This window comes from Ambystoma mexicanum, chromosome 3p (assembly GCF_040938575.1).
Source record: "Ambystoma mexicanum isolate Mex_15411 chromosome 3p, UKY_AmexF1_1, whole genome shotgun sequence".
Classification (NCBI taxonomy): domain Eukaryota; kingdom Metazoa; phylum Chordata; class Amphibia; order Caudata; family Ambystomatidae; genus Ambystoma; species Ambystoma mexicanum.
Window position 1 is genome coordinate 717,812,220 of NC_090925.1, and position 25,446 is coordinate 717,837,665.

At 47.5% G+C, this 25,446-nt stretch overlaps 1 protein-coding gene across 4 annotated transcripts in view; it reads left to right on the forward strand.

Moving 5' to 3' along the window:
* Window positions 1-216: 216 nt before the first annotated feature.
* FAM53C (family with sequence similarity 53 member C) overlaps window positions 217-25,446 on the forward strand; it is a 277,153-nt gene continuing 251,923 nt past the window's right edge. For 2 of the 4 annotated variants that reach the window (XM_069651576.1, XM_069651579.1), the window contains exon 1: window positions 217-339. The gene's annotated coding sequence lies outside the window, so the exon portion shown is untranslated. The remainder of the gene's footprint in view (window positions 340-25,446) is intronic. The other 2 variants (XM_069651578.1, XM_069651577.1) reach the window with 1 other exon arrangement.

Genomic DNA, 25,446 nt, shown 5'->3' on the forward strand with positions numbered 1-25,446 from the left:
CAAAGCTTGCCTCCCCAGCTGACCCCCTCCCGGCAGTCCTTGGTCGCGCCGGCCTACGGTGGACGTGCTCACTATACATAGGAGGAGCGGCTGGCGTTGCGCGTTCTGGGCTACTATCGGATTTAGTCTCGGAGATTCAGGCGTCGTCCAGTGCAAGTATATTAAGGTTTCGGCTGCACGTTTTGGTATACTGGTTCCATGAGGAGTAGCTGGGCCCGCTGACCGGCTAAGTACAGGGCCGCCCTCCCCCGCATCAATGGTTCGATCCGACGGGTATTAAAAGCATCACAGGCCGCAACGGCTCAGAGCGGCGAGAGGGGCCCGGAGAGGAGGTGACAGGTAATGGCCCCCCAGGGCCCCAAGCAGCTCACATGAGCTTATCCCATCCCCCTTACCAACTAGATAGGCGGCCAGTGCCCGCAAATGATGAATGAAAGAAAAAGGGAGTTGCATTCCCCCGCCCTTCTCACCGCCTTCGCACAGACCCCCAAAGCCCATAAACAGCGTCTAGGAAATGGGGACGGATACTAGTCTCCACCCTAAAGATCTCACCTCGCAAAACCAGAACATTCACTGCCCGAGACCCATTAAGCGCATTCCCGAAGAGGGGGCTCTTCAGAACCAGACATTCAACCCAGCCGGCTCTCGGAGGGATGACACGAACGGGCCCTGTTGGTACTGGGGTCCTCCTCCAAACCCAAAAAGCTAATACCGAACCACCCCCAACCATACTACACAAACAGCCAGAGAGGATATGCGCGCAAGTGCAACATTAGCTGCCCCACCCCCTCATACAATCGTAGACTCGGCTTCTATTAATTGCACCCACCTTCTGAGCCTACATAACTCCACATTACCTGGCCACTCGATTCAGAGTTTCTATGGTTAATACTTATAGGGCACCCACACACCTGGGTTCAAGCAGGTTCCATAACTGTATTACCGAGAAGGCAAAAGTGGAACAAATGGGCCTACGAGAGGCAGCGAGAGCGCACCTTTGGGGGTTCCAGAGACTGCTTAAGGAGCAGTTGCCCAACCTCCCACACCACAGGGCACCGGAAGCAGTAAATAAAATATACATGATGCCCAGGCTCTCTCCTCACACCAGTCTTCACCCCATCACAGCCACATGGCCAACCACTGTTCTAAGTGGTGCCTACCAGAAACCACCATCCGTTGGGCATAACAAGATAATTCACTATTCTCTAGATGCTAGATACCACACACACAAAAGGAATGTCACCCAATGAGCTCCAGGAAACCCAGTTATAACCCGACATCTACAAAAACATCCCCAAACAGTGATTTCCCCCTAACACGACCCCCAAATTATTGTGGCAGCGGCGCAGTGTGGAAGGAAGAGCCAGAAGCTCTGGAACTCTTTACGTGTAAAACCTAGGAAAATGGATCTCCCCATTTCGAGAAATTGCTCAAAACTTAGTTTCCAGCTGTCACCTTAGACTGGCATAATAGGATGCTGTGTGGTTGGTAGTTAGTCTCCTAAAAATGTATCATGGTTTTCACGGCGCTGTATAAGAACGCAGCTTAATGGATCTTACCACCTTAAACATTCAAACTTCAGACCTTCTGAGCTAGAGTTCATCTCCCCCCGCCCCCTTGCTAAGAAAAAAAATGCTAAAAAGAGCCAGTGAGGCACCAGAGTGAGCTCCTTACTGACAGATCTCATGCACTCTCCACCCACAGCTGAACCCACGAAGTACCCACTAATGAAGGTACCCTCTCATATCATTACCACAGAGACTCAGAATAACCATTGTCATCACAAGCTAGGCCCCATGTGAGCCTAATTTAGTTACCTGCAGTCTTTAAAGGGACGGGGTTCCCCCCACTCATGCAGGTTGCCAGGTAACCTTTGTAATGAATTATAAGCAGATAGTACAGTTTTCACGAGCTTACATGATTATAGGGCTGGTTAGCTAGCCTAAGCACGTAGGGTAGTCTTACTAGTTTTTGGCCGCAGTGCGTTTTATAATGTAAATGCAAATGTGTGGTCCACTTTCAGAGAGCTGCTCTCACCAAGGACCAAAATATGCATAAAATAAATCGATGGAGTTGGTACTGTAGATGAGATGGGTATTCTGTTTCTCAAAATGCTGCTTCCATCCACGAGGGGGCAGTGTTTCAGTGGAGAGGCAGCATAGTTGGTCCCACTGTTGGTCGTGTCTCCATGGGAGTGTAGGCGATGAGGATGTCGGTTTTGGACGGGCTGGTGGGGTCAGTTAAGGCTATTGTTTCTCTGTTTTATTGAGGGCACTGTTTGTTGTCCATTGGCATGAGTGTTGGAGGGGGATGAGGATGGTGGTTTTAGTGGCCCGTCTGACTGCTTGTTTGCTTTCTATGTGGAAATGGTAGGCATAGTCTGTTGGAAGTGTGCAATGAGCCTAGGCGACCATGAGTGGGGGATCCAATCAGTCAGTTTAATTGTCCATCTGCACCGATGGGGTGGGACTTTGGGTGCAGTCATTCATGCAGCAACCTTTAGCTATGATTACATTGTTTGGGTTTGGGCGTACTGTTTGGGTGTTGGTTATATCTAGATTGGATACAAATGTAAGTGGGGTTTGTCCACAACAACACAGGTAGGAATGTAGTTGGTTAAACTGGTGTTTTTGAGTGCATGTGGACATGGTTGGATTCTCTGCCCTAAAAGGAAAGTAACCTGGACTGTCTGCAGTTTCCTTTACCTAACTCTCACCAGCGTTAACAAAAAGAATAAACGCCAGGTTGCAGAGTTATTCCTAGTTAATTGTTCTGTGTAAAAGACCATTATAATTAAGAAAATAAAGCCAAGTGGTTAGCAGATAAGTAATACAATTAACGTATGTTCTTATTCGTATAGAGCGAATCGAAGGCCATCTGGTGTTTACAAAAACACAATTGGGAGTGAACAATAGGTTTTTATGTGATGTCAATAGCACGTTCTTTAGCTTTTTTGTGGGCTGATTTCCCCTTCTCTTAAGCCCTGCAACAGTGGTTGTTATTGCTCATTTCAGCTGTCCTGAATTAGTCAACATTGAAAGGGCGATAGAAGATGACTAGTAGTAGAAGGGCAAGACTGTGGATGGGTTTGAATACATTAAGTTTATAGAGGAACTGGTTGTGCATGGCTAGCCAACTGACATGAGACTTGGGGTGGGGGGGGGGTGAATGAGGTAGATTTAGAGGGTGCATGTGTCCAAGTTCAGAACTTTTAGAGGAGCAAAGGTCTAGCAGGAAGACGCAATAGAAGCCTCGAGCAGTAGTCAACGAGGCTCATTATTAGGGTGGAATAGTGTTGTAGTGGAGGCGTGAGTGAGATTTTTGGACTGGGTGTATGCTTAGGGGATTGATTCTGTTGGCTGTGGAGTCGGTTGAAGCATGAGATCATTGTGGCAGAAGACCTCAATGTTTTATTCCTAGAGGGAGGAGGATGTGCAGTGTTTAGGGGAAAGAAATTGGGTAGCAGTGTTTGAATCTCATACATAGATGACCGATTGGAGTTTAGCATAAAACGGCAATGCAGATGAGGTCAGGGGTGAAGGCAGAGAAGATGAAAATGTTGGTGTCACCTGTATGGATGTGCTATAACCCAACGGATGGGATTAGTATATAAAAGAAGGATGTGTAAAGCAAGAAAAGCAGTGGGCCAAGGACAGAACCACGGTACACCTACATGGAGAGATGTAGGATCACAACGAAAAATCTGAGGGCTAAGAGGCAATCCAAGTGAGAGCAGTGTCCTGAATTCCAAGATCGGAGAGAGGAAGCATAAGAGAAGGCTGGTCAACCATATCGAAAGCAAAGGATAAGTCAAGTAGAATGAGATTGGAGGAGCTTTTTCAGCAGTGAGGAAAATAACTGGGTCAATGCAGTCACTGGAATAATGGCTATTGAATCTGGATTGCAGGGGGTCACACATGGCAACCAGTGATCTTGTGGACAACCACTTGCTTGATTTGGAATAGTGGGTCTGGAGTGTGACAGGCTGGCAGGGCAAATAGAGGCTGCAGATTACTTTGCATTCAATATACCGTGGGAGGGGCTGAAGAGATGACGTGTAATCAGGTCAGAGGTGATTTTACATGGCAAAAAGTTGGGAGTTCCCACAGGGTTGGCAAACCTGAGGTTGTAAGCCAGTTAAGCAAGTGTGCAGGGAGAAGGATGAGCTGCTGGAAAATGTTGACCAATAGAATTCTGTGCTGTTTATTTTTATCATCTGGTACGTGAAAACCACTTTAGTTGAGAAGAGAAGCAAAACTTCAGCCATATGGTAAATAATTCGTTCTAACCTTCAGTGCTGGGGGTGGCTTGGTCATCCTCTGCTTATTGGGGACAAGGACAGAGGTGTACTATGAAATAAACTAGGGGACTTGATTATGTAGGCTCTGGTACATTTTGGACTTTGGTTCGGGGCTTGTTTCACAGCTCCTTTGCATGTTCTAGAGCTTTGGTGTGGTGTTTCTAATTTTGAGATCTGTCGGCTGCAACAAATTGCTTCTTTAAACTTCTTCCAGAAGGTCAGTATCCTCTGGAAGGCAGGTCATTTACCATTTGAGCAAGGCAAGTCTTGGGACTCGTTTCCTATTGTTCTCTAAACATTCCAATGTTGGTATTTTGGAATTAATGCCATTAGTCTCCTTGCTGCTTGATCTTGATCAGAGTTGGTGAATGGGCCAAATTTGCAGAAAGATTGTGAATTGTAGCTTGTGCCAGCTAACTCAACAATGTATTCTTTATTTTCGTTTTGTTGACTAAGCAATAATGCCTTCCTTAAAATTACTTCCTCAGTAACTGACTGATATGTGATGCCCTAAAGCATGACACACAATCTTGAGATTTCAACTTCAATCAATCAAACTAAGAATCCCAACATGTAGATGGATAGGGAAGCTAGAAGTCTCTTGGCTTTTCAATCTTCCATAACTGGGTGTTCTAGGACTGCCCTGTAACAGGTAGTTGTACAGTAGTCTATTCAAGAGAACAAACTGTTACAATGACAAGCTCTTTACTGCTCAGTCGACAGTGGCTGACATGCTAAGGACGTTAATGTCTTAAAAGCAGTGTGCTGCCTGCTATCGGGATGATTTTACCATTTGTCTATGGGTGGAGAAAGGAATTTTGTTAGGTAATGTATTTTATCATACACACCTTTAATGCTACTTTGACTTTGCCACACGCATGCCCAGCCATATCACTACTCCTCAGACCTGGATTACCCTTTCCTCTTGTCAATGGCATGACCCACCCACTAGACTAGGCTCCAGTATCACTCTGCGCCCTTAACATCTCCTTGTTTTTAGAAGTCTCAACTGTTCCATATCCTGCAGTGTACTTTTAATACCATTGTTCCAAAAAAAACAAGTTACAAATTCAACGTGCTTTGCAAATCAGTGTTGATTAATGTGTAATGGCTCCTGGACTCCTAATCTTGGTCCACCATGCCACAATTTCTACTGGTCATGCTAAGTACACCTCACCCTTCCAGAGGGAGCATGGCTTCAAAACTGACCTTCGGGTAGCAGTAAGTTCATAGCAGCATTTAAAGGCACACGACGATAAGACCATGTACCTTCTGTAAATCACTGGTAGGAAGTGAGAAGCTGTGCATACGTTGTCTTTACTACTTAAAGATACTTATTCAGAAACGCAAGTCACCTATTCCTCCATACAGGGTTCTCATGGTTTGAAGGTGATGGGGAATGATGGTCTTAGTGACATGCTCCATAACTGTTGTTCAAGAGTCTGCACCCGTCTGTTAGTACTCTAAATATTTCAAAGGCAATTACCTGCTTCATTCAACTATTATTAGTAAGCTGCATGTTGGGATGCCTCTTAGAAAGGTAGCTTTGCTCCTATTGGTATAAATGTCCACTTCATTTATGCCCTTGCATTTGCAGCACAGAGTTTATTCCTTGCCACAATGCAGGTTGTGTAGCCTTTTTTTTTTTTTAACTTATTTTTATTATTTTCATCGTTGGAGCAACAACATCACATGTAAATACATAACAGTTGCTGCAGTGGTACGCAACATTGAAGCTTGACCAGTGCCCCCTTCAAAACTCCTCAGGTATCCAGCTGTCCACAACACCTGCAAGTCTATCACACTCCATTGCCCTCATTCCTGTCCAAATAGCCTCACCAGATGTGGGTTAAAGGTCAGGGCCGGGAATCTTTGATCGGATTCGAGCAGGGGTGTCCAAACTGCCTGAAATTGAAGCAACGTTCCCTCCTTTGCAGCCGATACTCTCTCGGCCACTGATATGTCCCACACCTTAACCCACCATCGCCCTGTGTCCGGGCCCTCTACTGTTTTCCACCACCGGGCAATAGTGATACGTGCTGCCAGCAACAGGATAGTCATTAGCTTTGCTCGGTTACCCGCCTTTGGATATTTCCCCTCACATGGAGCACCCAGCAATATAGTCTTCGGGCTCAACGGTAGGCGACTACCTGTAATGTGAATCAGTTGCACTATGTTCTCTCAGAAGAACTGCATCAGAGGGCATTCCCACCACGTATGAAGTCTGTCTCCCAACAGGACATGTATTCTGGGCGACGCAGTGGCAGGAGGTCCTCTCGTAACAGTCTGTATAGTTTTGCGATCCCTCCCTTATGTGTGTCCCCCCACCCCCTCCTCATGTTAAGTTCATGCGCTCAGGGGTCCTGTGGCTTTCTCTCTTATTTCGGGGTGCGTAATCCAATGACCGATCTGGGCGTATGAAAACTTGTCACGCTCTGTAAGTTTAAATTCTTTTTTACGCTCCTCAAAGGTGCGCGGCTAGCTCTCCGTGAATAACTGACCCAGCGTGAGAAGCCCCTCATCTTTCCAGCTCCAAAACGCTCCTGGTGGAATGCCTGGAGCAAAGTTGGGGTTACCAAAAACCGGGGAGAGTGCACCCATTCCCCATGCAATCTTTTTCCTCCGCAGGACCCATCCCATACTTTAGAGTAAGTTTCGTCGAAGAGGAGGCTAGACTACTGCTTACGTGTTGGGTGCGGAATAAATGGTAAGGAGCGCAGAGGCAAGGGGCTTTGGTGTCGGAGGCTCAGCCAACCACTTGAGCAAGTGAGTTAGTTGGGCTGCTTCGGCATATCTCAGTATGTCAGGGACCCCTAAACCACCCAGTCTGGAGCCCCCCATAATCACCCTCTTCGGTTTCCCCCACCAAATAAAGGCCAGCAGTTTACGTTGTTGCTTTTCCAATAAAGGTTTTGGGACCTCTACTGGGAGGGATGAACAACAATATAACAAGCGGGGGAGAATGTTAATCTTGACAGCAGTGATTCGACCCATTAGTGAAATTTCTTGACCCCGCCCACCTTTTCAGATCCTGTTCTAGTGTCTTAACTAGGAGAGGGAAGTTGGCTCCATAAAGGACCTTTAAAGTTTACCCATAGGTAGGCTATAGAAGTTGTGTCCCAGCGGATTGGACAAATGGCCTGAATGCCCCTTAACTCTTGTGTAGTGAGGCCCACCCCCCAGTGCCACTGATTTCCCAAAATTGATGTCGAACCCTGCTACTTGACCAAACGCTAGGAGTTCTGGAACGCCGCCGGTAAGGAGGGGATGATGTTGGGAATAGAGAACACATCATCCGCTTATGAGACATTTTGAGGCGAGTCCTGCACCATTGGGCCGTGTATTGTCTCATTTCCCCGTATGTGTTGTGCCATTGGCCCCATAATGAGAGCGAATAAGAGGGGGTGAGAGCGGGCATCCCTGGTGTCCCACATGTGAGAGTGACTGGGGGTGAGCGCTCCCGATTCACCTGGAGTGTGGTACTCGGGCGCAGTAGTTGGCGACTATCGCTCTCCTGAACTAGGGACCAAAAGCAAATGCTTCCAGCGTCCGGTGCATAATGGACCAATCAACCCTGTCGAAGGCTTTTGTAGCGCCCAGGGCAAGAAAAGCCAGAGTTTTTCTTCGTTTCGAGAGGCCAATTCTATCAAATGTAATGCCCTCCTGATGTTATCCCCCGTTTTCCTACCTAGTAGTATAAAGCTTATTTGGTCAGGGTTAATAAGTCGTGGGAGGAGAGGGGCTAAGCGATTCGCTATCACCTTTTGAGTAGATGTTGGCATTGATATTCATGAGTGATTGGCCTATACGAGGCACAATCCTTTGCATTCCTTCCCTGGTTTTAGTGCTAGGATTGTGATGGAGTTTTGCATTGAGGGGGGTAACCCTTCCCGTCTCTCGAAACGTATTAAACAGGGACGTTCGGGGAGCCAGGAGCTGGGGTCTAAAGAGATTATAAAATCAAGACTATAGACCATCTGGTCCCGGGGTGCAGGTTTTCAGTGTTTTGATAACGGCCTCTAATTCTTCCTGTTGAATCGGGGCTTCCTTGTCTTCCTGCGCCAGATAGGGTAGAGAAGCCTCTGTGATGTAATGTCTCTGTACCTCAATTGATCTGTCTCCACTCCACTGGTCATATTCTCCAGTACGTACTCTTGTGCTAACTGGATTTTCTTCTGCTCTCTGTAGTGGATGACTCCTTCGCGGTATCGGAGGCCAATGATATAATTCCGGTTTCTGGTTTTTGCCAGTTTTGCTTTCAGGAGGCGATTCACCTTGTTACTTTTGGCATAGTAAGTCTGTTTTACTGATAATAGGGTCTGCTCTGTCTCCTCCGCATACAGGGCCTCTAGTTTGTTATGGGCCACTTGTTGGCCCGCGTGGACCCTCGGGGACCATCCTGCTTTGTGTACATCCTCCATGGCCTGTATCTCTTGTTGTAAGTGTGTTCTCATCTGTTACTTCCTCCTGTGGTAGGCTGCCGTGTTTGCTATCGGGACCACTCTGATAACAGCCTTTATGGTGTCCCACATTGTGGCCGTGGAGGTTAATTCTGTGGAGTTATCTTGAAAATAGTTCTTAATTGCTTTCGCACCATCCTCTCTTAACGTCACATCGTCCAAGATTGGATCAGAGGGGGAGATTCCAAGATGGCCGCCGGGGCAGGGAGACATGAGTGAGGCTCTCTCCTGCCGGGCCGCTACAAAGGAGCACCATAAATTAAACCTGGGTGACCAAGATAAAAGAATAATAAGCCACATGCCCCTCGACACCCCCAGCATAAGCGGCAAGAGGTCTGACCCAGAGGAAGCGGATAAAGGGCATTGAGAACTGTGGACCGCCCCTCCCCCACTGAGGAACACCAGGGGAGCCCGCCGGCGGTGGAGCTAGGTGGCCGGGGAGGGTGACGAGCAGAAACTGGATGCTGGCGCAGAGAACATTGAGGCAGTTTCTGCAAGAGGTGAAGTGTCCCTGTTACCCCCCCGCCGGAACGGACATACCAAGGAGGAGGCACAGGTGTCGGAGGCAACCCCAGAGAGCAGCAGAGGGCCTCCCCCCAAGGCCATGGAGAAGACGCCCGTAAGGAGGAACCAGCAGCATCCAGTGTCTGCCACAGGAGAGGGCACGGGAGACTCGACACCAGGGAAAGCAGCAGGCTGAGACCCGGACCGGGAAGGAGGATGAGATCGCCCGGCGGCGTTGGAGGTGAGGGCCCCCCCACCCCACAGCAAAGAAGGCAAGGGGACATCAACACCCCCCCCCCCGCCGGAACATCCGCGGCGGGACTCCACACACCCCCATCCAGTAACTTGGTCCCATAACGCGGGGGCCGGGCTGTGGGGGATCTCGAGGTGAAGGACCCCCGAACACAGGCAGGGGGGCAGAGCAACGTGGTTTCCCACCCACAGCTGCAGGAGACAAGAGACAGCAGGTACTCGCCTACCAAGGGGCAATTTAAACAACTCCTCTGCCCCCATCTTAAAGCTCCCCCCCCCACCTCCAAGCGGAGGGCAACAAACGAAGGGCAGAGGCACAACAACGACACCCTACGGCACCCATTAGACAGTGGAAATATCTCAAGGGTCATGTCAAAGGGGAAGGGGAAGTCGTCCCAAATGAGCTCCCAGACCACCAAACAGGACGCCAACCTCATTCAAATGTGGTCAATGGATATCCCAGTACAAACCAGAGCAAGGGTACAGGAAGACCCTCCCCTCCCCCCCGACGCATGCAATCCTCCCATCCCTCATCAACAACCGCCCTCAAGGGATGACATGCATACATGGTTCATGGAGCTCCAAGGGAAGTTCATGTTAACGGTTCAGTATCAGTCCGCCACGATAAGGAATGAAATGAAGCAGATGGTCCAGGACCTGAAGGTGGATGTGGCCAAGCTGGAAGAGCGGACCAACACACTCGAGAGAATACTCTAGAGCACAGAAGAAGCACAGCACAATAGTGAGACGCAGGAACATTTGGTGAGGCTAACCCACAACCTAGAGATACAATGTGAAGACCTCGACAACCGCTCACGAAGATCCGACATCCGTATTAAAAATATGGCGGACTCGGTACTTGATGAAGACCTCAAAACGGCAGTACAGGAGGTGTTCAGAGACATTCTAGAGGCACAAGAGACGGAAGCTGTTGGTGTCGACAGGGTGGGCCCAAAAAGAATGGGTGCGCCATGGAGAGACCACGAGATGTGCTGGTTGCCCTCTCTTCATACCCCCAAAAAGAACAAATCCTGAGGAGGGCGAGGGGTTTGGACCACATAAGAATGAATGGGGCAGATATTCAGCTGTATCAAGATCTGGCCCTGGCAACTTTGCAAAAAAGAAGAGCGATGGCCCCACTGGTCAAGGAATTATTGGCTAGGCAAGTACGCTACAAATGGACGTTCCCTTTTGGGTTGATGTTCACCTGGGAAGGTAAACCACGAAGAGTGACCACATGGGATGAAGGGCTCCACATTATGGAGATACAAGCAGAAGAGGTGGACGAAAGGGACAATAAAGCAAGGGGAGAACACCAGAGAAGACCGAGGGGTTGGGCAACGGTTTGGCAAAAGAAGCAAACCGGAAAAGAGGACAGCAGAACGACCCCAGATGAGCAAAAGGGAAATGCTTGACAAGACCTATCCGCAGGTAGCAGAACTAGAACACTGGGAGGACGGAGAGGCGAACACATGGTGGCATCCTGAGAATTAGCGACACAGCGGTCTTGGGCAAGGCACCAGAATTGGAACTTGGTAAATACGGAGGGAGATGCGGGGTATAAGAACCCCTGTGAAGTTCACCCCGAGTTTATGGAGGGCAGGGAGCGATGGGCGTAATGCCTTAGCATCCTTAGGAACCTGGGCCCTACTCGGGACAAAGGTTGATTCAAAGTTTAATGTTGGGATGGGAGTTCGAGGGACTGGGGCGGGGGTTGGAGGGGTGCCCGGAAGACGGAAAGGAATGCTGCTATGGGGAACACTTGACATTAGCCACAGGCTAAGACACCATGGGGAAACTCCGAATTCTAACATATAACCTAAGGGGCCTTAACTCCCCAGTGAAGAGGAAAAAGCTTGAGAGTATGCTCAGGAGGGCTAAGGCGACCATTCTGTTACTACAAGAAACACACATAAGAACCCAGAACAAACAGAAAGTGCACCTTCGAGGATATAAGATTTGGGCTCAGTCCAATGCACCAGATAAAAGAGCAGGGGTAATGATAGCGGTGAAATATGGTGTGGACTCTAGGCTAATAGACCAGTTAATAGATAGGAACGGGAGGTTTGCATTTTCTAATACCATGATAGATGGATACTGCCTCACCCTGGCATCAATCTATGCTCACAACTCGGGCCAAGATGACGTCCTACAGAACACTTTGGGGAAGTTAGAGGATTTTGCAAAGGGAGAGGTGATACTGGGGGAGACCTAAATCTGACATGGTACCCACAAACAGATAGGAGCATGGGGGGGGTTCCTAGGGCCAGGGGGTGCCATCTAAACACCTAAGGCAAAAGATGGACCATATGGCTTTGTGCGACGTATGGCGGGAACTTAAGGGTGAACACAGGGGGTATACGTATTTCTCGCATGTATACAGCACAATGTCGAGAATTGACTACTTCTGGGCATCGGTGGGACTGATGGGTAAAGTACAGGGGATGGATATTGGGTCAATCTCACTGTCAGACCATGCTCTGCTATGGATGGAGTTGAATACCCCTGGGAAAGGGGGGAGCTTTGGCTTTGGAGGCTTCCGCAAGACCTTCTTCAGGACCCGATAGTGGGAGAATCGATAAGGGACATAGTTAATGAATACTTGCTCAAAACGATACAGGAGATGCCCCACTGGGAACGGTCTGGGAGGCATTCAAAGCGGTAATCTGCGGCAAACTGATAGCACTGAAAGCCTCCAGGGACAAGCAGAGGCATAAGTGGGAAAGAGAACTCGAAAGGAAAAAGTGGACACACAAACTCTTGACTCACCCCACCCGTAGCTTACAGAAGGCTCTGAGACAAGTACAAGGACAATTGGAAATTCTACGCACCAAAAAAGCAGAGAAATCACTCCTATATCTCAAGCAACGCTACTACATTTTGGCCAACAAGGCAGATAGATACTTGGTTAGACAACTCCATGAGAAACAAAAGGCAATGACGATTAAGAATATCCGAAACGCACACGGAAAGACTTTAACACGCACCCAGGATACGGGTGAGGCCATCCGGGAGTTCTATCAAGCTCTATACACAACGGAATATCCGGATAGCAGTGCCCAAGACGCGTACTTACAAGCCCACCCCATCCCACAAATAACGGAAGAAGATTGAATTGCACTTGAGAACCCGATTAGGGAAGAAGTGAAAAAGGCAATAGCAGATCTCCCATACACCAAGGCACCCTGCTCAGTTGGCTTTACAGCCCTTCTATAAAAATTATGCGGACATTATAACCCCGTTCCTAACCAGACTCCTAAGCACCTTCAAAGAAAGTGGAAACGGAACCCAGACAATGAATAAAGCTAAGGTTCTAGTCTTCCATAAAGAAGGTAAAGACCCCTCCCATCCCGGCTCCTACTGCCCCATAGCCCTGATCAATTTGGACTCTAAGACCTACACAGAAATCCTGGCAGCTAAATTGTCCCCACTTTTGTCCAACTTGATAAACACAGACCAATCGGGCTTTATACTGGGTAGACATGCTGTCACGACCCGTGACCCAAAACCCCACTGACATGGTCACATGCCAGGTAGGGTTAGGACTCAGGGTTCACTTGGGGCCCCTAGGGCCTTGCATTATCATCATAGACTCTCCTGGAGTCAGTCCTGGCGCCTTTGGCGCCAGGCTCATGTTCAGATTGGGACATTGTCTTGAAGGGACTACTTTTTCTGTCAACATGGAGGCACCCTCAGTCTAGTTAAGAACCAGACTGTGTGGTGCAGTGTTTTAGGGTGTGGTAGCCCGGACTACCTTACCTGGACTACTTTACAGAGGGCTATATAAACCACACCAAAGCTACAGAACGTGCTTCGTGTTATTCTGCAGCCAGCAGCGTGACGCTCATCGTGTTCAGAGACCAGCACCCGGCAATCCTTGAATAGCAGACCTGCAGAGGAGACGAAAGAACATCATTAGCAGTCTCTGCTTACCTGCAACTTTCCATCCGTCGATTCCTGCTGCTTGCGGTCTTCCATCCAGTCGGCAGCATCATCAGGACACCACGCACGCACCGGAACGAAGCACCTGGAGGGACAGAGAAAGAAGGACAACGTTAAAACAGGTTACTCACGGCAGTAATCACAAAATCCTCACCTGGCTGGGCATTTCTTGACCGGTTCCGCTGCGGAAATCTTCACACGACCAGAAAGACCATCGCGATCTGAAAAGGAATAAAGAATACAGGTTAGCAATAAAAGACATTACTGCGCCGCACTTCGCGCTTAACCTACCATCCATCATACACTCCTGCATCCATCATCCTGGCAGGAGCCTGATCCAAGTAGCGCACCCACCAAACCTCTGTGCACCTAAGGGGAAACAAACAAAGAAAAGACATTAATAGCAAGAAAGGAAAGCAAGGACATTTTAAGACTGCTATAACCAGACTTGCCTCCTAAAAGACACTTGAATGGGTTAGCACCAGTGAAGTTAACTCTGTCGCTTCAACCTGCAGAAAACTACGCACCCCTGCACAGAAGGCAGGACGGAGAGCACGCCAGACATCATAACAAGGTGAGAAGCGGGCCAACAGGTCGAGTCCAGGGGGCTGGTGGGAGGAAACTAAATCTGTTCCTAAGTCCAGTCCTCCTATGTTTTCAGGCCCGACCGCCATAGAAGGCATCGTCCAGAATCGGGAAGGTCTGGAGTGAATCTGGCAACCAGGGCATAAGGGCATCCCCGTGGATACTAGCTGAGCGTAACACATACGCATGACAACCTTACACGATTTATACACCTAGTGGAGAAAATGGGCATCACACACACCCCGGCAATTCTACTCTTATTAGACGCCGAAAAGGCATTCGACCGGGTGGAGTGGTCACTATTATTTAAAAAATTTACGTGCATGGGATTTGGAAAGCATTACATAGACATAAGAGGCAACTACAACAATCCTTTGATTAGGATAGCCATTAATGGGGAGATCTCAGATAGGGTAGAGATATCTCAGGGCACTAAACAGGGTTGCCCACTACCCCCCCCCCCCCTCTTATACGCCATATTCCTGGAACCAATGCTAATTAGAATCAGAGAACCCCTCCTTATAAAGGGGATAGAGATGGCAGGCAGACAACACGAAGTGATTGCATACGCCGACGACATGTTGTTGGCCCTAGCGGACCCAGATAGGACACTGGCTACAACAATAAAAGAATTGGAGACATTCGGGGCAATCTCCAGCCTTAAGATCAATAGGAAAAAATCAGAGATACTTAGCCTGGCAGGCGAGAGAGGGGGAGTTAGAAAGGGAAGCAGCAGCACTAGACCTCAAAATTGCTGAAAAGGCAATCCGGTATCTAGGAATAACACTGACGCACAAGGTGGATCTACTATTTGAAGGAAACTATCCCCCACTCCTAGAACATATAAGTGGTACCTGGAGCGCTGGAGTCCCCCAATGGTCTCATGGAGGGGTAGAATACAGTCGGTAAAAATGAACATTCTCCCCAGGCTGCTATACTATTTTCAGGCTCTTCAATTACAGTTACCAGATCATTCTTCAAAGGGCTTTCAAAGGCAATCTCCTCATATATTTGGAAAAGGAAACCCCCGAGGGTTGCCACAGCGGTTCTCACAGCACATACTTGGGAGGGGGGATGTCCCTTCCACACTTTCCAATAAATTTCCAAGCCGCGCAACTAAGGGTACTGAAGGAATAGCTGGGGTAGGACCAACAAACATTATGGGTGACACAAGATAGGGCAGTCGCCAGATCCCCATTGGCGGAACTACTTTGGAAAGCAATACGATATAGGCACCTGAACCTCCGCATCAGTGTAGTCGTGACCACTCTGGAGGCCTGGGACGAACAAACGCGAAGGGGTAACATGACTACAGTGGAAGCTCCCTTCACACCCATCTGTCGGAACCCCCAATTCCCGTTGGGAATGGAACGCAGGGTCTTCGAGAAATGGGAAACAGCAGGGTGTGCAAAAATTGGGGAAATTTTCCAGGACAAAGAAATAAGGTCATGTAAATCCTTACTAAACCTTACAGAGGGGGACCGGTATAAATATGACAAACTCAGGCACTGGCTGGCGACACCAGAAATCAAACTAGCGGCAACAAGGGACCTGACACCATTTGAAAAATACATAATAACCAACTCTGTGTCCAGGATGTTAGTCTCTTCAATATATATCTTTTATTAACTCCCAAGAAGAAGTTAAGTGGGCCTATATGATCAAATGGGGGAAAACACTGGGTGAGGATATCCCAAAAAAACAGTGGGTAGACTTGGGGAACAGCATCCCAAAAATGCCCTGATGAGTTCAAATGAGGGAGATGTGGGTAAAGATTGTAACCCAATGTCACTACACAGTGAGATTGCATACAATGTACCCTCAAACATCCAAGGTATGCTGGAGAGGCTGCGCAGAAGTGGGTACGTGGAAACCCATCTGGTGGGACTGCCCGAGGATCAAGGGTTTCTGGTCTGAGGTAAAGAATGAGATGGGGGGGAGAAGGGGGAAATGTTTCCAGATGCAGAACAGTTGGGGGAGAGGGTGTGGCTCTGTGGAATGAAAGATAAGGCAGCTAGGAAATACACAAAAAGGGGGAAGGGGATGCCTGATGTTTATCCTGGTCTGGGTCAGGAACCCCATTAAAGTCCCCTCCGATGACGACCTGGCCTTCCAGGAATGGGAGGACGACAGATTCTAGGTCAGACAGAAAGCGCTCCTGCCCTTCATTCAGAGCATAGATCGAGACCATTGAGTGCAGCTGGCCCAGGAAACTTCTTTTTACTGCTATGAAGTGTCCTCCCGGGTCTATGATGGAGTCTAGTTCCTCAAATGGGATGCCCTTGGACACCAAGATTGCTGTCCCTCTCTTTTTGAATCCTTCCGAGGCCAGGAACTGCTTTGGGAAATCCCAGTTTCGAAGACGGGAATAGTGTTCCAGAAGTAGGTGAGTCTCCTGCAGGAATATCACCGCTCCATCTAGGTCTTTCAGCTGCTTCAATATGGCTTTTCTCTTCACGAGGCGAATTGAGGCCCTTGACATTCAATGTGACAAAGTTCATGTACTGGAAAGAAGATTCTAGTTTGACACTGGTGTTTCGGGCGATGGGGCTCGATCCTCCATTTAGGAGGACTCCCTGCTCGATCCGCACACACGGGGCAACGCCTTTGATGAAGCTCCTGATCTGCCATTCCAGTCCAACACAACTTTATGGAAGTCCACCCTAGGACGTGTCCCTGCAGGGAATACAGCTCCCAGCTCACCGTGCTGAGCACTATAAGGACACAGGGCACCAGTGGTTGTAGGTCAACTGGTCGAATCTAAATGGTGGACAGGACAAAAGGTCGACAGGTCAAATGGTCGAATTTCTTTTTTTTTTTTTCACATATTATTTTTTTGGGGGGGGGGGGGCCCAGCCCCCTTTTTTTTCCCTAAAAGAAAACCTAAAAAAATATATAGAACAAAAATAAAATTCTATCATTTGTCCTGTCGACCAAATTGTGTCGACCATTTGTCTGTCGACCATTTGACTAGACACCGGCACCAGTGACCGCCCAAACCACCATCATTAAAAGAGTGGAACGTTCTGAAGGCACAGACTGCCGCACCTGGCTGGCAGCTTTACTTCTAAATCTACCGAGAATCTTCTCACACCACAACTTTCTTGAAGATATACTTACCAACACTAGGTCCATGAAGAAGGCCTACACCTTATCAAGCCGAAACGTCCGTGGTCCTCGACGGTTCGTACTACCCCTCCCCCCCCCCGGGCCCCCTCTTGAACCTGGACCACCTGAACTTACTTCAGTTGTATTCAGACGTCGACCAGTACCTTGGTCATTCTTCCAAAACACCAGGCCCTGATAGACTCCATCCTTAGGTCGCTACTCCACACTTAGTGGGCCAAAACATTTTGAACTGTGTGTCTTCTGTGCATATCTCTTGGCACAGAATGTCTTGTTGACTTTAAATAATAGGTTGCATTTAAAACTTTTAGTTGGAATGGTTATGCAATGTTAATAACGCCCAATGTTTTTGCAATCCTGTTGTTCTGACTAGTATGAAGGAATATCTGTCAGGACTCATTTGTGCAGGTACCGGATCACACAGTGAACCCAGAAACTATTATGCTATGCTGCTGTTAATTGTATGCACCTCTCATAATGATCTCTCACTGAATGTTTGAGCAGCCTATCTCTAATATTGCCTCCTTCGTTGTAAAGAAGTGTACTCTGGTGATCACATCAGGGGGGAGATTCCATCTCCAGTCCTCTCCGGGGGCGTAGTCTGTGGGTGAGATCTAGCAGAAGTGGAGATTTGTAAGGAGGGACTGAAATAGATCACCTACATATTCTGCCAGGCTGTGGTCTGGAACCGTAGAGGGCACCCCCCCTGATGCGCAAATTATTTCTTCAGGCCCCGTTTTCCAAGTCCTCCTGCTTGTACTCCAGGATTTCATTTCTATCCATTAGGACCTGGATCTTCGGTTGAACTTCAAGCAGCGACGCTGAGTGCTCCCCAGTCAGGTCTTCTACTTCTCCCAGCCTTTTCTCTGCCCACGTCACTCTTTGGTCAGTGTGCTCAAGTTTGGAGGGGAGTTCAGACATACAGGAGCAAAATTCAGCTTTGATGTCCAGCATGAACGCCTGGATGTCCTCTCTGGGAGCCAGTTGTCCAACTCCCCCTGGTGTGGCTTGTGGGTATGATTTCGCTGACTCGAAGTTTTTCCCCCCCTTATCCCAATGAGTAGCACAGCAAAAATGTTACCACTCTTTGTGGTTTTAAGGTGTTTGGATGTTATTGCGGGCATCTGTTATGTAGTGGGGATCCTAGTTATCGCAACAGGGTGCTAACAGCTACTTCTCCGGCCCTTAGAACACTCGCTCCATTCGCTTCACTCTGGATCGATGCCCCTCTTCTGGGTTCAGGTCTCCAGGGGGGCCTGCAGGGCTGAGCCGGGTTTTCTTCTTGGCTGGGGAGGGGTGAGGGGGGTCCGTATTGGGTGCATTACGATCTTTCAGTCCCTTTGAGTCGGGCCGCCAGAAAGTAGGGGGGGGGTGTGAAGGAACCTGCTGTTTCGTCGGTGTAGGGGCCGTTTTAGGAGGGGCTCCCTAGAATGTTCAGGTTGGCTGGTGCTGCGACGGGGGAGAGACGCTGTCCCCAAGGGTTCAAGACAAGTGTAAGGAACTCCAGACCCCGCAACAGGGCTTGGGAACGCAGAGCTTGTATAGGCAAGGGGGGATGCTTTCCACTTCCTTCAGATGGCTCACCTTGGTCTGCTGAGTCGCTTGGGGAGCGTCGATCAGATGGCAATTGACTGCTTATTGGGGGCTAGCAGTTATTCAGCTGTGACCTGCTAATGTTTCCGCAATTGTATTGCACTTCAGCGTTCTGTGGAACACATCATGGGACATCCAGGGACACCCCCCTCCACATCCAGCTGGGTCTCATGGAAGGGCAGCCTCACCTCTGCAGCCGCTGGACGTTCTTGCTCAAGCGTAGTATGGGGTGGAAAGCTTCATAGTATCCTATGTACCTTTTGGCTCAACTTCAGGGGAAGGGGGGGGCATTGAGGGGGCAGCATCAGTGTCTTAAACAGTGGGACATGGAACTGGATTCTGACTGGCAGAGTGGAATAGCTGAACTGATATGGTGGTATTGAGTGGCAAGTGCAGGACCCTCTGTTATCTATAGGCCTTTTTTAAATATGGGATTTTGCTTCCGCATCACTTGGGTTCCTGTTCAATGTCAATCTGAGTGCTGTGAAACTTGCGTTTCATGTATCTAGGGTTATTTCCAACTGCTGATCATTTTGGGGGTCATCACAGTGTGAGAGTTCTGCAGGAGAAATGCTTGCGTGCAGAGATGTTGTATTAAGTGCTCCAGGTAGGCTTTTGAGATGGGAGTATTTTTCTCCCAGATTTTAAACTTTGAGAGTAAATGTGATTTCAAGAGGGTAAAAATGAGTTTTCCCCTTCGCAAGAGAGTAAAAAGTATCTGACATCCAGCCGACGTGTGCAAAGTGTTAAAACGGTATAGAATATCATTATGTAGCAGCTTTCCACCCTGTGACCTAAAAGCATGTTTCTCTCACAATTAACAGATAAAGCACATGGTGCAGTGGCACAAACCCCCTCTCACAAATGGAACAGATGAGCACTAACACTCTGAGCTTTCCTTGCATGTAAAGAAAGGGTAAAAGAGCAGTATAAGCTTTTTGACGCTTTGCGCACACAGAGCAAGTCAGCTTGATTAAAAATCATGCAGGCTTCCCCACACAGAAAGAAAGTTGAATCGGGGAAACGCCAATACAAGCTTTAATCATGGAGAACAGATGGAGGGGATTGGTGCAATGTGTAAAGCAAGGTTCGAAGATTCCCACATGGGGAACATATCGGGAATGTGTCTCTGCAGTAGAAGCTCCTCTCATATAGTACAGTTGTAACATAGTCTTCAGCAGTGCACACTCTACTCCTAATATAGAAAAGGTATACCATGGATCTCAGACCATGCTTTCCTCACATAGAAGAGGCGTGTTGTGAGCCTGAACAAACAATGCAAGGTTACCACACTTGGAACAGGTAAATTGTGTCACAACAGTATGCATTCCAGTTGCATAGAGAAGGAACTGCATGGGATGGAGCAGTGCAAGCAACCACCCACACACTGAAGAGGTAAATTGAGGGCCTCGCCACAGCAGTGCAAGCTACACTCGCATGTAACTGGAACATCATAGTCCTCAGCAGTCCAAATTAATGTCACAAAGAACATGCCCAGCATTGGCCAGTGGGAGAACGACCCACATAGAGCAGGAACAGTTAATTGCCTCAGACGTGCAAGATCATCAAAGATAGAACTAATTTAACATTGATAGCGACTAGCCAAAATATATAGGTGAACTTGACTCAGAAAAGCTTTGCATAGTAGGAATTCAGTCAATCATAATTGGAACAAATTCTGCCTTTTAGAAAAACTAAATATTTCTATACAATTCCTAGCCTCATTACAGCTGGTTCACTACTTAACACATGTTGCAGGGTTTGAAATTGGGAATGCAGTGTATTTAGCTCCCGATTATAGCCAATTGGTGCCTGGTTAGCTTGAAACCAACAGCTACCATGCGCTACTTTTAACTGCCAAGGGAAGTGCTACCTACCATACAAACAAAACTGTGATATTGACTGTGTAGATTTGGAAACATGTTTAAAGGACACACCTAGTTAGGTTTGCTGCACGGTAAGGACTGGCTCCTGGCTTTTTCGAGAGGTAGCTCCTGCCTAACAAGTGAAGGCTGATGCCCAGGAGCTGCTTTTTGCTTGTGGTCTGAAAATCCTAATTTCGATCCCTTTATTGGGATGTTAATGATACAAGGCCTTAAGTCACTCAATACAACTTTCACATTAGGTCTGGGCATTTGATTTCTGTATATATTTACATTTTTAAGACCCAAACACCTGGTCAATTATACAGTAAAGCAAACCTGAATTGAATTGTGTATTTTGAGGTTTGATAGCAGAATTGTCTTTTGATGTCTAATGAAAGTCCTCATTTCTCGGAACTAGTACTAACTAATGGTATGTCAATGCTATGATGCAGAGAGGAAAGGGGTCAATGCTAAATTCTACATCTAATCTCCTGGCCAAATTTTGGCTGGACAGTGTAAGGAACTTACTGTGGCAACAGTAAAGACAGACACAAGTATTACAGTTCAAGGGTGTTTATTAAACTGTATAGGTAGGTTGGTTAAAAAACCTAAATCTTAAGATGGGAGCAAGCTTCGACCATCAAACAATAATAAGGCAGTCCGAGAGGCACCTGATCAAAATAAAAGGCCTATACTAAAAAAACCTATTGCCAATCCTTATGCTAAACACAAAAAGAAGTGTGGGATAATGTTCGAAAGAAAAGTGTTCACAAATAATAAGTCAGGATGCGTTAGTCAGGGTCTCCCTTCCCCCACGTTTTCAGCACGGGACAAGGTTGGATTCGGGAGCACAGCACATGCTTGAGCTTTCCCACCACGAGCCAACAGTTCTGCTCTCAGCAATCGGGGCTTTCGCCGGTTACGTTTATTTTCTACACACTCTTTCCTCTGAGGACCTGATCGGTTTTAAAATAAACAAAAGTTCCTTTCTGTTTGTGCTTTGGGTGTTGCCTTTGAACCCCTGGTTCCCCCCCTCTTCAGGAACCAAATTCATGAAAAGTTCTTAATGAAATCAGGACCGTCGGTGTGTGTGTTTTTTGGCGAGGGTCTGAGAGTTTCAAAGTAAAGTTCAACAAAAAGTTCTAGAGTTCTTCTCTGGGTGTATTTGGGTGATGGCTCTTCACCTCTGGGCCCCCCTCTTCCGGGCTCAGACACCTCTCGAATATTAGCTTCTCTTTCATGTTCACTCTGGCATGGCATGTTTGTTTGTTGGTTTATTTATGGGGCGCCAGAAAACCCTTGGATAGCTGGGCGCACAGAATAACGAGAATACTTAGAACTTGGTTACAGGTTGTTGGTATCATAAGTTATATACAGTAATTACAATATATAAATTCTTTGCATGTAGAGATAGAGGGTAACATTAAATACATTATGTACATTTTACATGTGAGAGTGGGGGGATACGTATGGCATCATATGGGAGCCAAGTGCGGGTATGGTGCCTGAAGCTGTTGCAAGGCTGGTCCCTTCTTAGTTCAACTGGCAGGGCGTTCCAGTACTGAGCTGCTTGCACAGGGAAGCTATTGCCTCCTGTTTTTTTTAGTTGGAATCTCGGGGTTTGGAGGCAGAACGAGTTGGCTGTTCTGGTTGGTCGTGTAGAGGTTTTTCTTATTATTCTATCCCTGAGGTATGGGGGGGCTGCATTGTTCAGGCATTTGAATGTTAGTGTGACAATTTTGAAGGTGATCCTATCGCTAATTTTTAGCCAGTTGTAATTTCTACATGTATTCGAGATGTGCTCTCTGACTGGGAGGTTCGGGGCCGTTCTGAGCTCGTTGTTTTGCCGGGTTTGAATTTTATTGATGATGTATTTGTTAGCGCCTGCATGAAGTGCATTGCAGTAATCCAATTTTGAGAGGATCAGTGCATTGGCTAGGATAATGCAGCTAGCAGGTGAGAGGAAGGGTCTGCATGCTTTAATAAATTCACCAGTGTAGGCAGTGGATGAAATCAGGGAGTTCACATGTTTCCTTAGAGATAAAGTGGAGTCCAAATAGAAACCAAGGGTCTTCACCTCTTTGGCGACAGGGATTATATTGCCGTCGATATTGAAGGAGCTGTAGTTCGAGTCAAGTTTAAGGATCTCTGTTTTTTCATCATTCAGGCAGAGGCCATGGATTGCCATCCATGCCTGAATGAGGGTGTATATTTTGTTTACTAAAGCTGTATCCGTAGTGAAATTGCCCGAAAGGGGGATAAGGATCTGGGTGTCGTCTGCATAATTTGTGTAGGTGACACCGTCTGTCCATTTTGTCGAATAGAGGTTTAGTAAAGATATTGTACATCGTTAACGAGACACAGGAGCCCTGTTGGACTCCACATGTTGTCTGGATAGGGTCTGAAGAGTCTAAGGTTGAGAAGACTCGCATACTTCTATTGTCGAGAAAGGATTGGACCCAGGCTATAGGTTCACTTGTGAAGTGGGCGGCTGACGCAAGGTGTTTGCAAAGAACTGCGTGGTCCACTAGGTCAAAAGCCGCCGACAGATCAAGGAGGAGTAGCATAGCTGTGTTTCCTTTGTCGTTGAGTTCGTCGATTTGGGCTTTAAGATCTATAAGTGCGGTCTCGGTGCCGTGCTGAGGTCTGAAGCCCGATTGACGAGTGCCAAGGAGTTGGTTAGTCTCCAGGTATCTTTGGATTTGGAGATGGGGCCACTCTGTCAATTATCTTCAGGAGGAAGGGGACAGTAGTGATGGGCCTATAGTTGGTGGGGATGGAGGGGTCTAGGGTTTGATTTTTTAGCTGGGGGAGAACCCAGGACTCTTTTAAGCTACTTGGTACAGTGCTAGATGAGAAGGAGGCATTGATGAGTTTGGTGACGAAGGGAGCTAGATCTCTGGCAGCATCCTTAATTATCTGGGCCGGGCAGTAATCGCCTTTGCAATTGGAAGGTTTTAGTGAGGCAATGATTTTGTTTCATGAGTGGAAACTTTAGCGAATTTGAAAGGTGTTGGGCTGCGTTTGGACGTGGGCGTACTGGGAGTTTCGCTGAGAGGGAGCGAAAGCTTTTTTTTGTAGTAATTTTAAATTGTAATGTTTTCACTTTATTTGCGAGGGCATTTTGGATATTGGTACACCATTGCTTGTCTTTGGGTACGTTATCGGGTGGTGGTATGGGAGATTCAAGTTCTCGCTGGATTGCAAATAATTCCTTTGTATTGGAGCATGCTTTGGAGATTCTATCATTGTAGATGTCTTTGTTAGCTTGTATGATTGCTTGTAGTTAGTAGCACATAGTTTGAGTTTTTGTTTTCAGCTGTAGGGGTGTGACGCCATACAGTTTCAAGCTTCCTTTTTTCCAATCGCAGTTCTTTTAGGTGGAGGGTGTGAGCCAAGTATTGAGGTGGGATTGTTGTTTACTTTTACAGTTCTTCAGTGGGGCAATGGTGTCCATGGCTATGGCCATGGTGTCGTATATTTTGACCATGGTGTCTGGGTCAGAATAGGTTGGCAAGGCATTGATGGTTGGGAGGAGCAATGGTAAGATATTGTCAGGCGTGATGTTTTTTCTGGATCTAGTGGGAACAGATGGTGCCATTATTTTTTTCAGTTCTGGGCATCTTGTTGAATGTTAAATAGAAATGAATGAGGAAGTGGTCAGTCCATGGCTGGGGTGTAATTTTGGTGATAGTAGTAGGGCAGTTGGAAGTGGCTACACAGTCTAATATTCTCCCTTTGTCGTGGGTGGGGGTGAGAACTTTTTGGGTGAGGCCTTGTCCCTCAAGCATGGTGGCAATAACTTGCGCTTGTTTGTCATCTGAGTCGTTAAGACCTAGGTTAAGATCACCAAGGATCATTGTCTGGGAAGACTTTTTTGTGTTACTTTCTAACAGGCTGGATAATTCCTCTTCGAATAGGCCCAAAGGCCCTGATGGCCTGTAAAGTAGATGGATAGTTAGGGTTTGGCATGGGGATATAGGTAATTTAGCGGTCAAGAGTTCGAAGTATTTTAGGGTGGGCGGTGTTGTTAATCTTCAGGTTGGATTTGGAGATGATGGCTAAGCCACCACTTCTGGCGGTCTAATCTTAGTAGTTGGTACTCTTTGGGTATTGCAAGGGAGAGGGCTGGACCTGCTCCGTTATGTAACCAGGTTTCTGTGACTGCTAGGAGGTCGAGGTTATCTAATGTAAGGAGGTCGGCTATTTCAGTGGCGTGAGCCACGACTGATCTAGCATTGACCAGTGCTCCTGTTATGGAAGTTGTTTTAGGAAGACAGTTGGAGTTAGAGGTCACCAGGATGGGTTCTTTTGTTATGGTGCTAGCAGGTAATTGTGAGTTAGGATGCGTTGAGTTCCTAGTCTGGTTTTTAGGAATGGTGCAGCGGTTCAAATGTGCGTTGCTAGGTAACTGCGGTTCGTAGAGGGTGGAGAGTCTAGCGTGAAGCCTAGAGTTTCTATGGAAAGTAGGGCAGGGTGCATGTTTAAATTGGTCCATAGTTGCCAGTATTAATTGTAGTAACAGTAGTGGGATGTTTGTTGATAGTCGTGCTAAAATGCATTCTGCTGAAGTAGAGGATGTTATACCATATACTGTGACGTATGGATAGGTAGGCTGAGAACACAAGATCCCAGGGGTGGCACAGTAGGCGGTCACTTGATTGGGGCACAGTTGGCTAAGATAGAGGTAAAACAACTATTCATGGTTCTAACTTCGCTAGAGGCTAGGCACTAGTCCGGTTTGTGTGCTGTAGTGACAGATTGTGATGGGCAGTGCAATGTGGTAGACACGCCAATGTTCACAATGGTAAGTAGGCAT